The sequence below is a fragment of the Panthera pardus genome, unplaced genomic scaffold (genome assembly GCF_024362965.1).
Source record: "Panthera pardus isolate Hobbes unplaced genomic scaffold, ASM2436296v1 HiC_scaffold_294, whole genome shotgun sequence".
Classification (NCBI taxonomy): domain Eukaryota; kingdom Metazoa; phylum Chordata; class Mammalia; order Carnivora; family Felidae; genus Panthera; species Panthera pardus.
Window position 1 is genome coordinate 29,876 of NW_026526870.1, and position 19,283 is coordinate 49,158.

Sequence of the window (19,283 nt, forward strand, 5' to 3'; positions counted from 1 at the left end):
TGTCCTCATCTCTGCCACCATGACGATACCGGCCCTCAAGATTTTGGTCTTCCTTCGGACACCCTCCCATGAATCCCCGTTCTCAGCTGGACTTGTATGAGGCACAGATTGTCTCGTGTTCCCCTGGATCTCGCGGGGACTTCACACAGCTGCCCAAAGTTAATTCAGTCAATGCTCGCGAATGTGCTCTGGCCGGAGACTCAACTCAGTTCCTTTCGGTGGATCCTTTTATGAACCAGCTGAGCATGTAAACACGGTAACGGCAGTGAAAAGGGAAGACAGGTGGATGCCTGAACATCTCATGTCTGTGCAGGTTGGAAACCTGGCCTCTGCATCTGTGTTTGGCCAGTGTCCCTGTAGAGTGCCATGTCTGTGTCCACCTGATGCCAGCTCTCTTGAGGTCCCAAGGTATGGACACTGAGTCCTGGAAACCCCAAAACACATTATCACAGGCCTGCTCACCTGGGGCTGAGGACAAACCTGACCCCAGGCAGGCCGTGTGGCAGTCCCAGAGGTGACCCATGTGGTCGTGTAGTTTTTGTCGGGGTGCTCTTTCTCCTCAGTTTTAACACTTCTTATTCACATGGAGAAGCTGAGGGGTAAGTGTCGTCCTAGGTCGTGTTCCCGGAAACACCCCAGAGGAGAAGCCATGTGCAAGAGACATTAAGACGATGTTCTTGATGGGGCATCTAGGTGGTTCAGTCGGTTAAGCATCTGACTCTTGGTTTTGGCTCAGGCCACGAGCCCACAGTTTGAGGGTTCAAGCCCTGCATCTGGCTCTGTGCTGTCAGTTCAGAGCCTGGAGCCTGCTTGGGATTCCCTCCCACTCTCATTGCCCCTCCCCGACTCGTGCTGTCCCTGTCTCTCTCAAAATAAATAACTTTAAAACAAAAATTAAGAAAAAAAAAAAAAAAGACAATGCTCTGGGAGAAAGAGGTCATGGAGCTGGGGAAGCAAGGAAGGAAGTCAAAGAAGTCACGAAAGTGGGTGCCTTGTGCCAAAGTGCCATGTGTTTCGTGACACGTGTAAATGATGCTGGTCTGCTGAGGGGGGCCATGGGGCCTAATTCTCCGCGGCCGTGAGGGCATGGGAGAGGGAATCCCAGGACAGCCCCCGTGGGGACACAGCACAGCTCACATGGCACAGCTGATGGAGATGGGAGGGCCCCCAAGGTGGCAGTCCCCTGTGGCAAACAGAGGCAGGACCAGACAGAGGCAGGACCAGGCAGAGGCAGCGGCAGCTGGGGGAGGGACCAAAGGAGGAAGAGAAAAACAGTTTGGGGTGTGGGCGGAGCTATAATCTAACAGAGCAACAGGAATCCATACCCCAAGAGCCACGGACGCCATTACCTCTGTGCCCTAAGCTTGAAGGCCACGGAATCTGCACGCAAGTCTGCCCTCGCCGAACTGCACTTTTCTCTTGATCATCTTCTGTTTCATCACCACCAGGGCATTAACGTGGCCAAAGACTTGACCTGCACACTGGTTGGCCACCGAGCCCTCAGCAGCGTCACCCTCCAGCTTGGGAGGGTTCTTCACACCCATGGAAGCTTCCAAACCCTGCTCTGAAAATAAAAGCACATCAACAGGATACACTGTTAGTCATGATCTTCCTGTGACCAAATCCTCTACCTACGCTGACATCGAATAAGGACGGTGGGCAGGACGAGAAAGGCCATCGGGAAGTTCACGTGTGAGGGGCGCCGAGGGACACGCTTTGATCACAGCCTCTGTTGTTGACCTCTCTCACGCTACCCTGTAAGGATAAGAGCACGAGGAGGGCAACATGCCCCCAGCGCCAAAAGTGAAATTGAGAAAAGTAGAATTGGTCAAAACACACAGTTCTGACAAAGAACAGACAAAGGCCAGGAGATGGTGCTCAAAAGAGACTGTCCTATTCAAGGGAGGAGTCAAAGTTGAAGGCAAGCCTTTTGAGAGTCACCAGGAAACCAAAGCTGGGGAATTTACAGAACACACCCCAATATTTGATATATTTCATATATGTACACTATGCAGAGCATACACACCGAATATATGTAATGTGTGTGACATAAGACATAAATATGTGTGTCTATAAGCACATTCTTATCTAATTGAGTAAATGGGCAGTTAAGGGTTGGGGGACATCGAGCATAAAGTTCTAAACACTCTTCGGTCAGTTGCAAGTGGAAAATATAGACAAATTTGAGAAGGATGAGAAGAGTTGTGGCAAGAAACAGGTGACCTTTTAAGCACCAGGGAAGAATTACAGGGCAGATCAGGCTGAGAATCAAACAGAGTAAAACCACCTGCCCCAGAGTGATAGTTTGTCTTCCCCCAAATTCATCTGTGGAAACCCAATTCGCAATGTGATGCTGGGTGGGGTGGGCCTATGGGAGGCAGATCCCCCCAAGAAAGGGATCTGTGCCCTATGAAAGTGACCCCACAGAGCTCCCTCACCCCTCCACCCTGTGAGGACAGAGCAAGAAGGCGGCCACACATCACCAGGAAGGAGGTACCACCAGGTGCCCAATGTGCCACTGTTTGATTTTGGTTCTACTCAGCCTCCAGAACGGGAGACACAAATCTCTGCTCTAAGTCACCTGGTCTATGGCAGTTTTGTTATCACAGCCTGAATGGACTAAGAAACCCTCCTTGGACAAAAGTCTGGCATGGAGCCATGTTTCCTGCTGAGGCCTGTGTGGAAGGTGAGCCACAGAGAGGGACTGAGCCAGCAGGAGAGTCTGGGCCGGGACCACGGGAGTCAGGGAGAAGTGGCAGAGAGGCAAGAGGGAGAAGACAGTAAGAACCAACTGTCCTCAGCCAACTGTCAGGGCTGTGCTTCCCTGAACTCCCACTGAGGCGTCCTCTGGAGCATCTCCACGGGGCGACAGGGCTGCGCCCTCGTCACCTCACTTGGGACCTGTGTCTCCTCTTTTCACAGATGAAGTCGGCGCCTGAAGGAGGAGACCCAGGCTCCAGGAGGGGACACCAAGGGTGGGACGGTAAAGACGACACAACCCAGGGGAATGCTGAAACGCTCGGTCTTCATGAAATCTGAGCTGACGCGGATCCTGATGACAAAGAAGCTGGGGACGTGCTCGTGGAGATGAGGGGGGACAAGAGGAACTAGATGAAGTGTTGGAGAACGGAGTGTGCACTTTAGGAAAATGGCCCCTCATAGTTGCAGGGAAGGGAAACCAGGCAAATGCATGGGAAACTGTCGTGGGGCCAGTATTTCCACTGTTACTGTGAGCGCCTAACAGGGAATATTGGCTGCCTGATGGATGTTGAAGGAGAGAAAACACTGGCCCACAAGCCTTGCTGAGAGAGTCCGGGAAGATGGGGTCCAGCGAAAGCGGAGCCAGTTAAGAACAGCTCTAGCACACGTGAAACAATGCCACGGAACCATTTTCCAAGTGTTCAGACACCACAAAGACACAAGAATTACGCATTACAGATTCACCGATGTTCTCAAGCCATTTTGCTCACTCGGGCCCCTGGAAATTATGTAGCTTCATGCTCCCAGCATTGATGGGATGGAGATCCCATTTTCAATGGTTTCAGATGAAGGGTCCGAGGGGGACATACATGAGATGATGAATAACTTGGTCAGTAAACAGCCAGGAGGCTGCAACCCCGGCACCTGGGCAGACAGAGCTGACCCTCAGCCCCAAGCTCTTTGGAGCTGGAGCGTTGTGAGTTTGGAGCTGGGCAAAGCATGCCTGCAAGAGGCCCCATTGCTGCCCCCGCCCACAACCCTGTGACTAGAGCTTCCTACTCCCCCCGCACCTCTCACCTTGGAAGAGCGGCCGTTGGCTCCCAGAAACCATCGTGGCTGCCAGTCTCCTGATGGCGGGGGAGGGGCGGAGCCTGGCTCTGCGGTCACCACAAGCCAACTGCTGGTCCGGCTGCCCTGGCACAGAATTGGCCACCTGGGTATTGGACTGTGGCGGTGCTTGTGAAGCTTGCACCTCCGGCCTTGGGAAAGTCAAGTTTCCACTTGATGGCCCTTGGGGACCGGGCACCTGCATCGGGGCTGAAGCAAGAAGACACTTCAATGGACAAACCCCAGTTTTCTTAGCACTGCCAGAACTTCCATTTGTGATGTCCTCCCGCCCCGTCCCCCACTGTCTGTGAGACCAGCCAGTGAGCAGGTACAAAGGCAGACATCATGGAGACGAAGGCGATGTCACCGTTGTGTCTATGCCTGGGCATGCTGAGATGGCAAGTATCCAGGATGCAAAGTCCCTGAAGGGAAGGTCACCCCCTGGAGTCCAGACGGCTTTGCATGGGAGGCGAGCTCATGCCTATTATTCTGCAGTAGTACCCTTCGTCCTACAGCCTAGGGAGAAGGTTCTAGAGAGGCCTCAGGGCAGAACGAGAAAGAATTGCTGATATGTGCCCCAAAAGAAAAAAGAAGAGGGGGAGAATTTGGCCTCAAGGCTTCAGATGCCTGTTTCTCCCTGGCTGGTCCCAGTGCAGGGAGGCTGGGGCAGGGCAGCCCTCCTGGGGCGACCCTGCGGCAATCACAGCCCACACACACTGTTCCCACGTTCCCACCAGAACCTGCACCGGGGACGGGCTGTGCATAATGGAGAGGCGGCCTTCATTCATCTCCGCCCATCCTCATAGCCTCTCATGACCCAGGCTTAATGCAAGGCCATGTCACACACATCACCCTCCTGAGACGCGTCTTAACCTGTCCCATCCCTGCCCCCATGGAAACCCAGACCTGGCTGTCAGTGTCTCTGACACAGAGCTCTGCAGGGTTACCGGCGTGCCAGGCAGCCAAGTGAAGAGCCACCATGGGACCCCTAGTGAGAACACAAATCGTCTGGGACCTCTCAGCTCTGATTGTTTTCATGGAGCGTCTCCTGGAGACCTTGAGCTCCTGGAGGGGCTGGATGAGCCCTGGCTCTGCTCACACCACAAAGTGCACTGACAGGGTAGGAGCTGGCACTCCTGCAGGGTCAAAGGGGTCGTTGGGGCGTGGAGCAACTGTTCTCTTTGCATTTACGACTGTTTCAGATCATTTGGGTAGAACTGGGTGCTCTGGTACACAGGGAGGCGGGCGCCCCAGGAGAAACAACTAGCAGCTCAGCAACGATTTAACAGATGCAGCCAATGTGGAGCTGACCACAAACCTGGGTGGAAAGCCAGGGAGTTTGTAGGAAGCCACACAAGAAATACAATTGGAAGCAGAATTGCACAAGTAGCAGAGGTCTCCTTTTGGAACAAAACAAAATCAGGAAAAAACAAAGGAGGACTGTCACCCAGCTGTCTCCGGGTAAGACAGCGGTGGCTGAGATTCTGAACCCTTTTTTCCATTTTCTCCATTTCTCCTCTCGAGCCTCACTTGGTACCAATAGCCTGCATGTCGGACGGAGCCGGGGAACTGAGGGCAGCCTGGGACAGAAGGAAGGAAAGGGCTCTGAGCCACAGGATGCCTTTTAAAGAGTGAATCCGAGAGCAGAGTTCAAACTGGTACGAGCCTACAGGGCCTGTTGGCAGGGATGCAACTCTCAGCCGATTCAGGTTGTTGAAGACACAGAGGACAGGCTTCCTGGGGCCCCAGCAGGAACTTCGTGCCCCCCACAAGAACAGGACTCACCATCTACATCCACGCCCAAGAAGACTTCCTCTTTATCAAAGGTGAATGAGGCACTCCTATAAGGCCTATAGGTGTCTGACAGGTCATGGCCAATGCAAGGAGTCAAATGACATTCCCCCACTGAGTCCTGTGGGACTTCATCCTCTGGGGCCACTGGCAGCTCCCTGCAGAGCCTGGTGTTGCTGGGAGGACGAGACATGCAGAAAGAAGGTTTAGTCAACATGCAGTGCCAGCTTGTTTTGAGGGCACGGCGGAGGGAGTGGTCACAGAACACAAGCGGGATCCCCACAAAGGGAAATGAAGCAGTCTGCCTGCAGCTGAGGCCACAGTGTGGGTGCACGCAGGATAGGTGCGGGGGGGGCGGGGGGGGGGGCGGGGACGGGCAGGTGCTCAGGGCATGGCCAGAGCGCCAGCTTATGGGGCAGGAGTCGGAACCACCCCAGGGCACAACAGTCATGACCCACAGCACACCAGAAGACGATAAAGCAGCATCAACACTTTGCCATACACTGTGTGGAGATTTACACAAAGCACCAAGAGAACCCCAGGCTAAGGCAGCATTGTAGACTCCTGGATATCTCGTGGGCCCAAGGCTGACGTGTCTAAATACTGAGACGTGAAAACTGCTTTCCTAAAACCATCCTTGCTGTGAATGCCCGCCAATGTAGTAAAGGCAACCGGCAGAGAGAGCTGTGCATCTTACGCAGGACCTAATACGAGGAGAGACCGGGAGAGTGCAAGGCATCCTGGGACTGCTTAGTCCACCTGCGTCAGTGGACTGCAGATACTCCATTTGAGAGGGATTAATAACGGGGCCTATGCAAGTACCACATGACACAGAGGACCTTGCTGAAGGACCACCTTGTGGGTGTTGGAAGGGATGAAATAGGTGCATTTAGCACTTTCTAGATTGGCCTAGATCTGAGATTCCCAGATGTCACCACTGAATTAAAGCCCATGATTCTTCAGAGTTACCTGGGGCATGTCGGGTCCTGGTCTTCTTCATCGCAAAGATCATTATGATTGTCTGCAAGTAAATACAGACCGGCCAGTCACATAAACAGAGCAGCACTTGGACATGAAAATTAAGTGTCCCATGCAACTAGCACACGGGCACTAATGTCCTTAGTTGGGCAGCAGGGCATTGAGGGAAATAATCCAGGAGGCCTCACGAAGTGTCTTGGGAATGTGCCTTGGCTAGCTTTCCTAAAGCATCGGGCAGGATTTCCCTGACCTGGTAGAGCCCCATCTCAACAGTCTGTCTGCAGAGGTCAACCTCTGTTTTACCACAGATTCTGGTGAACGGCTTACCTGCATTCTCAAAACTTACTGCAACCTTCTCTCACTAGCTTCCCTCATGACATACTCTAGGTGGCAGGGTTTTAGGGAATTTCTACAGAGGCCAGACTGATGCACGGAATCTGCAGACCCTCAAATCAAAGGAAATCTTTTGTCCGTGATCCCTTTTGCTACACAGGCACATGGGCCACAAACGGGGTGGGGCCATGCACGGGGTGGGCCCATGCCGGGGCTCAGCTATGCTTCAGGGAAACGTACAAGCAAGCTGACGGTAGAGGTGGTTATGTCCTGACACTCAGACGACGACTTAGGGAAGACAACCAACACAGAGGACACGGACACTGGGGACCAGAGCAGTGAAACCAGGGAAACAACAAACCCAAAGACATGGGTAAGGCTGACATCGTCTTGACAGGCACAAAACTTCAAGGAACATTGTTTGGGATGAAAGTGAGAGGATGGCAGTTGAGGAGAGACATCGTGTGGAAATCAGGAACAAGACAGACTCCTCTGCGTGTGCCTCACAGATGAGTGTGAGTTTGTCACACCCGCGCTGACCCCAATGTCCTGACTTGTGTCAGGGGCCACAGGCATGGCCTGAGATGAGGAACACAGGGCAGGGCCCTGATGCATCTGATGTCTGCGCTTAGAAGTCTATCCTAGAGCCTGACTCAGATCCATAGGTCTACGGGGCTGAAACACCTGGATAACAAATTCCAACACAAGCAGAGTAGGGATACCAAACTATGGGGTCGACCTGGGAGTCCAGTTGGAGCTTTATCACCTTCGCAGTGGAGGACTCACTAGCTACTTCCAGAGCAGGACAGACATCCAAATCCTCATATGAGTTGATGTTGGCCCTCCTGTGTGTCCAGGGGGAATCAGATGGGTCAGGAAGAGCTGAGTAAGTCAAATAGCATTCATCCAGTGAGTCCTGTTGGACATCCTGCTCTGCACTCTCCGGCAGCTCCCTGCCGAGCCTGGTGGGGAGGGGAGATCTGAAGATTAAAACAGGAAAAGTAGACACCACAGCATCTTACTGGTTTTCACGGGAAGCCGAGAAGTGTAGTCATAACGTAGGGGCAACCCCATTATTGACAGGGAAAACTATCCTCCTGTTTCAGGGGCACAGTGTGGATGCTATGGGGGCAGGAGAGGCAGAGAGGGAGAGACAGGGAGACACACACACACACACAGAACAGAGGTGTTCAGGGCACTGGCCACAGAACCAACTTCTGTGCACCAAACTGAACTACTGTGGAATGGATGTCATGACTCACAGCACACATGGAGAATCCTAAACATGAGTTCAACCCTTTTGCATCAATTTTGTTGATATACATTCAGTGGCTAAGTGAACACATGTTAAAAGGCATCATCCACACGGAGAGGTTTGTGTCTTCAAGGACTCTTTCTCTTACTATCGTGACATCATGTGAGGTTTTTTGATTTTTTTGCAGTTATCCATTTGCTACAGCAGATCCTCAAAGAGGTAACACCAGAGAGACAGAAGTAGACACGTCTGTCACTCTGGTATTTCCCAAAGGAGAGATCAGGGCAATACAGAGCACCTCAGGGAGTGACAATTCACCTACTTCAACTGACTGCCGGTTATCGAAATTGAGGGATCATTAAAGGAACTTATCCACATAATACATGAAGACACACGTCATGGCCAAAAAAGACATTCTGAGACTGGAGAATGGATGAAATAGGTAAATTTGGCGGTTTCTGTTTTTCCTTTGAAATGTAGAGTTGAACCACTGAAATAACAACCCATGATTCTTCAGACTTACCTGGCGCATGTCAGGTCTTGGTCTGGTTCCTCCTCTTGATGGGTCTGATTTTCTGCAAATAAATACAGACGGGGCCAGTCACATTAAACAGATCCCTGCTTGCACATTAGTAACCCAGTGTTCGGTGCCACCCGGGGACTCAGCTATGCTCAATGAGAGCACAGGTTGAGTGAGAAGGATATTTCAGGGTGCCTCGGATAGTGTGACGACTGGCTTGATTTCCTGGCCTGAGCCATTGGGAGAAATTTGCTTTCTCCAAGAGATCATCATCACAATTTCCTCTGTTTTGAGTCTGTGCAAACACTTTCAGTTCTCTTTTTCACACAGATTCTGGGGACCTGGCCTCTCTACTTTCTAAAAGGATTACTGCAGTTTTCAGCCTTTCTTGTGAGATACCTGGTTGGTGACGGCTTAGTGGAATTTATACACTGAGATGGAACAGACAGCATGCAAGTACAAACCCTGAAATTAAAATGAGTCTTTGGAGCTACACAGAAACCTTGGCGCAATTCCTGTTGATGAGGGAATGCCAACGCACAGCTCTACTCCTGGAAACACGCAAACGAGCTAACAGTAGAGGCACGTAGGGTGGGTTTTCAGACGAGGCTTAGGAAGACAAGCCAAAGCAAAGAGACAGAGAACGAGGCTAAGAACAGGAAAGCCAAGGTTACATCTTTAACCCTGGACAAGGATTCTGACTGACTGTGGCAGGCATGGATTCTTAAAGGACCTGGCTCAGAGATGAAATGGGGAGCATGAAAGGTGAGAAGAGGCATTGCATCCAAGGTCTGACAGACACCTTCTATGGTCGTGTTGCTGAGGCGAGTTGTATTTGTCATGCCGCCCTTGGGTCCAATGACCTGACAGTGAAGCCCAGGGGACATGGGCATGTCCTGGGAGTAGGAAGGGAGAAGAGTTCCCTGACCCACATGATGTCTGTGCTTGAAACTCCATCCATCCTGGAGCCTGGCTCAGATCCAGATGTGTGTACAGAGCCTGCACACAGGGAGGAGCTCTCTCAGCACAGCACAGGTGTGGGGCACAAAGACCAGGAGATGTACGGGGCAGTCCAGCTGGAGCTTGATCACCCTGACAGCGGAGTACTCACTGGCCATTTCCAGAGCAGAAGAGACTTCCAGTTCCTCAGGGAAGAAGATGGCGGTGCTCCTGTAAGGCCAGTAGGAGTCAGACAGGTCAGGAAGAACCGAATATGTCCAGTAGCGTTCATCCAGAGAGTCCCACGTGATTTCCTCCTCCACCACCTCTAGCAGCTGTCTACGGAGCCTGAGGCGGGAGGAAAACTGAAGATTAACCGAAGAGGGATCTGAAACCGTATGTCCTGTCTGGCTTTGATGGAAGGCAAGAGGCATTTTCACAAAAGCAAAGAGAGTGCCTCATTAATGAGAGAAACAACTCTTCTTTTTGTGCGGGACAAAGTGTGTCTGTCACAGGGGCGGCAGACAGAAAGGACAGTAAGTGCTCTGTACACTGGCCACCTAGCAAGCTGATGAGGAAAGAGCCTGAATTAGCACCGTGCCATCCAGTCCTGACTCAAAACACACAGAGTCACAGGACAGCAGTGGCTCCCTTCCTTCCGTTCAAATGCCCTTGAGTCCTGCATGGAGTGGCCCAGTGCGTGCAGCTTCTGGGGCGGGCTACTGTCTCAGAATTCTCATGCCATGAAGGCCTGTCTCTCTCAATATCACGGCATGATGGCACATTTTCGTCTACGTACATTCTTGCTCTGAAATACGTGCCCACAGGCTAAATCGAACGGGGCAGAAAGTACATTGCCTCTCTCTCTAAAGCTGGGGAGAATGAGTGAGTGCAGGACTCCCTGTGCCTTTAGCTCACCTGGGCCAGCTGACTGTGTGTTACTCAACTTGAGTCGTAATTAAGAAATGGGAGCAATACAAGTACCACAATGAAAACAGAAACCATTGTGAAAGCGGATAATTGGCCATTGACCGAATGGATAACATGGTTCTATCCAGCACTTTCTGCCTTTCCTTGGATCTGAGGTCTGCAGACGCCACCACTGATTTCCCAGCCCCCAAGTATTCAGAATTACCTGGGGGCATCTGACTCTCGCCCTTTCAGCCCCTGGTGACCAATTTGGTTGTCTGCAAATAAATGAAGAGAAAGAGTTCCATTAGGCAGATTCCCCTCCACAAATGCTCACTCCCGTGTGCTGTGTAGCAGAGGACAGAAATAGAAGCACAGTCATAACAGGCAATTGTGAGAGAAATCATTCAGGAGGGATTCAGTAGGGCCCTGGAAAAAATCACCGGGATTGCCTTCTTGAGCCAGCAAATGTCCCTGATAAGACAGGTCATGATCACAGTATCCTAAGACACGTCGACACAACAGAAAACTTATCCCTTTTCCCAGAGATCTTGGGGAAGGACCTGGCTGCTTCCTAGAGCATTGCTGCCACATTCAGGCCTTTTCCATTTGAAACACTGCAGGCCAATGGTTTTCAGGAATCAGCCGTTGAGATTAAACTGACGACTGGAATCTACACCATCAAAGCAGAATAATCTTCAAAGCTGCAAAGCACCAGGGGCCGTTCATGGGGTCGGGAAGTTCCAGGGCCCTGCCTTGCTGCAGAGAAACATACAACGTATGATAGACTTAGTCCTGTCCTGGTTCTCAGCTGACTTGAGACAAGAAGAAAAGGAAGAGACAGACCAGGTAGAGACAGTGAACCTGGATCGTGACATTTCCTATGATATAGAAAAGGCTTCCAACAGCCTTGGGTGGCCATATATCCAGAAACATGGTTCAAGGATGGAAATCAGAGCCTGGCAAGAGAGATAAGAGATTAATCCAAAATTTGGAGGTCTGATAGCCACCTCCTGTGCCAGGGGTAGAGAGGTATAGGAGTCTGGCAGGACCAGCTTGAGAGCAGCGATGGGCGGTGGCTCAGACCTAAAAGTGCCATGGCTTAGACATGAATCGAACAAAGCTCACTGACTCATGGAATGTCTTATTTCAAACTCAATCCTAGAGCCTGGGTGGAAACTGTCTGTGAGTACATGGTCCACTTCTGCGGATTAAATCTCTTGGTCTACACAGGGTGTGTGCAACAAAGATTGTGGACACTACCTGGGGAACCGGGTGGAGTTTCATCCCCTTTGGAATGGGAGCATTCACAGGCTACATCCAGAGCAGAGCCGAATTTCTGTTCATCCGATGGGAACGTGCCATCCTTGCAAGGCTGGTAGCAGTCACGCCCTTCTCGGCCAATGGAAGGAGTCAAAACACATTCATTCAGCATGTCCTGGAGGACTTCCTTCTTTTCAGCTTCCGGAAGCTTCATGCTGTGCCAGGTGGGGCAAGAACGACACAAGAGGAAACCAGGAGGATCAGACACCATGGCTTGCTACCTAGCTGGTGTTGATGGGAGGCAAGGGAGTGGTCGCAGAAAGGAAAGGGACCATAGCCTTGAGAGAGAAAAGGTTATCCTACAAGAGGCAGAGTGTGGCCAGGAAGGGGTGGGAGAGAAGCAACAACAGATAGATCCTCAGTCCACTGGCCACATAACGAGCAATGAGGAATGAGACTCGACCATCCCAGTATGGTACAGTCACGAGACGAAGGACAAATGGGAGTCCATGCCAGGGGCAACCGCCACGTGCCTGAGTCATGTTGAATTTAACATAGACTGATCAAGCGGTTACAGTCTTGAGTCACTGTGCACTGCAGAAAATTGTGCCCTCCAGGCACTTTTCTATTAATAGTGTCACATGACACCCCAACCTTTTGGTTTTGGTTAGGTAATTCCGTGTTAATTTTGCCAGCTGTCTGTCTCTCAGTTCCTTTGCTGGTTACCTTCCTACCAGGGACCTTTGAGAACTGTGTAGAGATGCGTCTCCTCCTGGTGTTCATTTACAGGACAGAACGGGTATTTTGTGCGTACGGGGAATCCTAAGGCTGCTGAGTTCATCTGGGGCTCCCCCAGACAAGCAGCCCCGTGACAGCAGACAACCGAGGGAACAGGGCCATTTGCCGCTGAGGGAATTCAGTCACTACCATCTGCAGCTCTGCTGATCCCTGCATCTGCCACCTGGACTCTTGTGACCTCACCTACTGTTCTTTCTGAGTCCCTATCCTTTTTCACCCACACATTACCGGGTCCCCAGTATTCATTGTTACCTGGTGGTGAGGGATACTTCTGCTTGTTCATCCTCCTCCTCCTCCTCCTCCTCATCATCATCATCATCTTCTGCAAAGAAATTCAGAAATCTCCCATGATGTGGAGCTCCCACATCACCACTATAAACACAGGGGCTTATATGCCTTAGCAACGTAATTATCTACGCATGACTAACTCTTGTTCTGAAGCTCCAGGGCACTGCCCTGGAGAACTGTTGCGGTATGGATTTCAGATCCAGCAGGGAGTGTCTCTGATTCGGGGGCTCACCATGACTGAGACTGGGCAAAAGTTTAAACTGTCTCTTGTCCAGATCCGTGGATGCCTGTCCAGTTTCAATCTGATTTCAGCGAACAGTGTCTTGCAGGTACCACAGTCATGCAACAGGCGCAGGCCCTGTGTGCTCCCAGTGCTCACGGAGAGTCTCCTCCTTGCCCCGAGGACAGCACAATCACCCGGTCCCAAGTCCCTCCACATGTGGACTCATGGGTCCCCAAGTGGACGTCGGTGTTATGGACGGGCCGTCTGTATGAAGAGCGTTTCAGTCTAAACGACGTTCCATCTCCAAGGCCTACTACATCCAATACCTCATTCCCCTCCACAAAGTCAGGGGCTTTATTTTTCCTGAAGTGCATTCGTGAACTTTCGCATGTGATCACCACAGCTATGACAGGTTACTTGATAGACAGTTGAGGAGACAGTTATGGAGAAAGCGAAGATCACTCTCTCGCCCACAGTCAATAAAGACAGCTCCTGGGCGGGAGCCTGGAACTTCCCGCTTAGCTCAGGACTCCCTGCACTCGAACAAGCTGCCTCCTTCCTCGTCCTCCCTTCTGGGCTCTGACACTGGTGGAGGCTGCCTCCTGCCCTAAAGGCAGTTCCCTCGGGGAGGACACAGATGGGTGGAGCACCGTGACCTCCACCCTGTGCACTTCTCCTCTCCTTTCCCACCTGCTAGTCCGGGTCCTCTGGTGGCCCCATGTGTCACATGGAAACCAAGACAGCGGCTGCCAACAATGTGAGGGGAGGCGGGAGATGTCTGGGGAGCCCAGGACCTCGGAGCAGCTCAGTGCACACAGGGCCTGTGGCCGCCTTACCGGGGCTGAGCTGGCGGGCAAGGCACTCTGCCAGCCTGTGTCCCTCGGCCACTTGCTCCTGGATGCCCTGGCCTTGGGAACGCTCGGGGTCATCGTGGGTGAGGAGGTCCTTGAGGTGCTGATCGACTGGCTCAGAAACTTCTCTCCCTTCCCGTAACTTCTGCCACAACTGGGTCAGCTCTTCAGCCTGAGCTTTAATCAGGATATGATATTGCCTAAGGTGGGACATAGAGAAAATTTTAAAACACAGAGTTGAATAGATTCTCTGAGAGCTTTCACGGACGTTTCTGTGATTTTCCGCAAGGAGCCCTCAAGGCCACGTTCTGGCACGTGTGTGGGGCCCTGCCTGTGACACAGAAAGAAGAAGGTAAAACAAGGCTCCTCTGTGTCGGGGAGTCTCCTTGACCTCCTCTGCAGCTCCTTCTTCTGTAAACAAAGCCAGGTGTCTTCCTCAACACCCGTCAGAGAGATGTCCCTTCAGGCCCTCCCTGCGGCACAGCCATTTCCTGTGAACCTACACGGTGTGCATCGTGCTGTGCATGGACCCAGCGCCAGCCACAGAAATGTGGACAGGACAGCTGGTGTGGACTACACAGGTCAGGAGAGCGGCAGGGTCAAGAGGACAGCATTGTCTGAAGGAAAACATGACCGACAAGCTGTCATCCCTCAGGAGGTGACTGTGTTACAGGCAAATGAGGTGGTGATCTCACAACAGTGTGAATGTGGCCAGTGCCACAAATTGTTCACTTGAATTTGGTGACTTTCGGCTCAATAAATGATATTTATTTGACACAGAGTGAATGATACATGGAAGCCAATGAAAATGAAACACGACAGGCCAAAACCTCTGGGATGCAGCAAAGGCGATCATAAGAGGGAAGCATATAGCAATCCAGGCCTTCGTAAAAGAGGAAGAAAAGTCTCAAATACACAACCTAACTTTACACCTAGAGGAGCTGGAAAAAGAACAGCAAATGAAGCCCAAAACCAGCAGAAGAAGGGAAATGATAAAGATGAGATCAGAAGTCAATGATATGGAAATAAAATAAAACGGAACACATCAATGAAACCAAGAGCTGGTTCTTTGAATGAATTAACATTATCGGTAAGTCCCTAGCCAGCTTTATCAAAAGAAAAAGGAAAGGGCCCAAATAAATAAACTCAGGAGTGAAAGTGAAGCGACCACAACCAACACTGCAGAAATACACACAAAAAAGAAGACATTATTATGAGCAATTATATGCCAACAAATGGCCCAAATCTGGAAGAAAAGGACAAATCCCTAGAAACATATAAACTCCCCAAACTGCAATAGGAAGAAATAGAAAATTTGAACAGATACATAACAAGTTGAGAAATTGAATCAGCAATAAAAAAACACCCAACAAACAAGAGTCCGGGGCCAGCTGGTTCCCCAGGGGAATTGCACCTGACATTAAAGAAGGGTCCGTACCTATTCTCCTGAAGCTGTTTGAAATAGAAATGGGGGGAAAACTTCCAAACTCATCCTACAAGGCCAGCATTAACTTGACCCCAAAACCATCCAAATCCCCACTAAAAAGGAGACTTGCAGACCAATCTCCCTGATGAACACGGATGCGAAAATTCTCCACAAGATACTAGCCACCCATACCCAACAATACATTAAAAGAATTATTCACGGGGTGCCTGGGTGGCTCAGTCGGTTGAGCGTCCAACTTCAGCTCAGGTCATGATCTCAAGGTTCGTGAGTTTGGGCCCCCATCGGGCTCTGTGCAGACAGTCCAGAGCCTGGAGCCTGCTTCGGATTCTGGGTCTCCCTCTCTCTCTGCCCCTCCCCCACCTGCGCTCTGTCTCCCTCTGCCTCTCAAACATAAAGAGAAAATTAAAACAAAAAAAAAAACAACAAAGAATTATTCACCACAATCAGGGGGGGATTTATTCCTGGGCCGCAAGGTTTGTGTTAATATCTGCGCATCAACCAACCTGATACAGCACGTGAATAAAAGAATGGATAAGAACCACATGATCCTCTCAATAGATGCAGGAAAAGTTTTTGACAAAATCCAGCATCCTTTCTTGAGAAAACCCTCAAGAAAGTAGGGATAGAAGGAACATACCTCAAGATCATATATACCGATTACAAAAGACCCACAGCTAATATCACCTCAGTGGGGAAAAACTGAGGTCCCTAAGGTCAGGAACACGACAGAAGGTCCACTCTCACCGCTCTTGTTGAACATAGCGTTGGAAGTCCTAGCCTCAGCAACCAGACAGCAAAAGAAATAAAAGGCATCCAAATCAGCAAGGAACAAGTCAAACTTTCACTCTTTGTAGACAACATGATACTCCACATGGAAAACCGGAAAGACTCCCCAAAACACTGCTAGAACTGATGCATGGATTCAGCAAATTCACTGGAATATGGTCAACGTACAGAAATTGCTTGCATTTCTGTATACCGATAATGAAGCAGCAGAAAGAGAAATCAAGGAACTGATCCCATTGACTAGGGTACTGAAAACCACAAAATACATGGGAATGAACCTACCAAAGAGGTAAAAGATTTGCTGTAACTATAAAAAGCTGTAAACTGTAGAAAACTTATGAAAGAAATTGAAGACACACACACAAAAATGGAAAAACAATCCATGCTCCTGGATCTGAGGAACAAATATTGTTAAAATGTCATCACTGGGGCGCCTGGGAGGCTCAGTCGGTTAAGCATATGACTTCAGCCCAGGTCATGGTCCCGCGCGTCGTGGGTTCGAGCCCCACGTCGGGCTCTGTGCTGACCGCTCAGAGCCTGGAGCCTGCTTCAAATTCTGGATCTCTCTCTCTCTCTCTCTGTCCCTCCCCTGTTTGCACTCTGTCTCTCTGTCTCCCAAGATAAAAGAAATACTAAAAAAAAAAAAAAAAATGTTTTTAATCTGAATACTACCCAAAGCAATCTACAGAGTCAATGCAATTCCTATCAAAAGAACACCAGCATTCTTCACAGAGCTAGAACAAGTAATCCTTACATTTCTGGACTTCAAGTCATATTATAAAGCTGTAATCATCAAGACAGTATGGTATCAGCACAAATACAGACACACAGAACCAGGGGACAGAAGAGAGAACTCAGAAATGGACCCACAAATCTATGGCCAAATAAGCTTCGACAACACATGAAAGATTATTCAATGGAAAAAAGACGGTCTCTTCGGCAAATGGGGTTGGAAAAACTGGACAGAGACGTGTGGAAGAATGAACCTGGAGAACGTTCTTACACCGTACACAAAAATAAACTCAAAATGGATGAAAGACTTAAATGTAGGACAGGAAACCATCAAAATCCTGCAGGAGAAGACAGGTGGCAACCTCTTTGACCTTGGCCGCAGCAACTTCTTACTACACATGTCTCCTGAGGCAAACATGAACCACTGGGATCTCATCAAGATGAAAAGCTTCAACAAACAACAAACTCAAAGGCAATCGAAGCGATGGGAGAAAATATTTACAAACAACATATCGGATAAAGAGTCAGTATTCAATATGTATAAAACAACCTTGATCAAACTCAAAACTCAACACCCAAGAAGCAAATGATCCCGTAAAGAATTGGGCAAAAGACAGAAACAGACACTTCTCCAAAGAAGACATCCAGATGGTAACAGACACACGAAAACTTGCTCAACATCATTCATCATCAGGGAAAAGGAAAGTAAAACCACAATGAGATACCACTCCTATCTGTCAGAATGGCTAAAATGAATAACAGATGGTGAGGATGTGGAGAAAGGGGACCACTTTGGCACTTTTGCTGGTAGAAATGCAAACTGGTGCAGCCACTCTGGAAAACAGTGCGGAAGTTCCTCAAGAAATTTAGAGAAGAGCTACCCTACAATCCGGCAATGGCACTACTAGGTAGTTATCCAAAGGACTCAAAAATGCTGATTCGAAGGGGCACCTGCACCCCAATGTTATAGTACTGTTATCAACAATAGCCAAAGGATGGAAAGAGCCCAGATGTCCATCGACGGATGAATGGATTGAGAAGACATGGTACATAAATTGATACAACGGAACATTACTTGGTGATGAAAAAGAATGGATCTGCCCTTTGCAACACTGTGGATGGAACTAGAGTGTATTATGCTAAGCCGAATAAGTCAATCAGAGAAAGATAAAGATCACATGATTTCACTCATATGTGGAATTTAAGACACAAACCAGATGCACCAGGGGAAAGGAAGGAAAATTAAGATAAAAACAGAGACAGAAGCAAACCATTAGAGAGAGACATTTAAATGCAAAGAATAACCTGAGACTTGCTGGAGGGGTTTTGGGTGGGAGATGGGCTAAATGGGTGATGGGCATTAGGGGGGCAGTTTTCGGGATGAGCACCGGGTGTCATTTGTAAGAGATGATACCCTAAAATCTCCTGCGGAAACCATTTATACACTATATGCGAACTCATTTGGATTTAAATAAATTAAAAAAAAAAAAATACAAACATTGAGCGAGGCCCCGAATAATTGGAGTCCGCAATACACCAGATACTGCTGTCTTCACTGTTTGACAGATGTGTGTGTGCACCTGTGTGCCAGGCAAGTTTCTGCCCTTCTCCTGGCCCAGACCTGTCGCTGACAAGAGTCAGAGATGCCTACGGCCTCCCACCAGCCACGGAGCCCTCCTTACCTGAGCTTCTCGGTCAAGGTCTCTGCCAACTTCCCCTGCTTACGCTGCAGCGTCTCCCCCAGCACGGATTCGATGATGTCTTTCAACTCTTCACACTCTGAGAACACAGACACCGGCCTCAGTGGACAAGCTACACGTGCCGCTGTGCTCGCTGCCTCCAGGGAGGGGGGCGGGGTGTACCCCAGGACAATGTAACCCCAGCATCGGGCTCTGCGCATCTCATTCCTCAGCCCCCCAGCTACACGGTATTTGATACCTCCCTGTTTTAGAGCTGAGGGAAGAGCAGCTCCAAGGCGTGGACAGGAACTAGACAAGGTGAATGACTGGGATTTGGCAGAATCAGAATCCACATCCCCTGACACTCACCCTGATCATGGCCACTCACCTGAGCTGGCAGCCTCTTAGGTAGGACACTAAGCAGGGACATGAAGTGAGGCCCTTAGGACCACAGGACTGACTCATGGTTCCCTTGAGTTGGATAATGAGCACATGTCTCAAAGGCAAAAAGTTCACCCGTATACTCTTGTGTGCACTATAATGCGTAAAACCAGAAGGACCTGAAAGCGATACGGCCAAACACTAACAAAGCTTGTGGTATCAGAAGCAGCAGACGGGGGGGGGGGGGCGCCTGAGTGGCTCAGTCTGGCGAGCTTCGCCTTGGGCTCGGGTCATGACCTCGTG

General features: G+C 50.1%; 1 pseudogene; it reads right to left on the reverse strand.

The window, feature by feature from the left end:
• Positions 1-19,283, reverse strand: part of LOC128774106 (neuroblastoma breakpoint family member 6-like) — a 30,662-nt pseudogene that overhangs the window by 2,556 nt on the left and 8,823 nt on the right.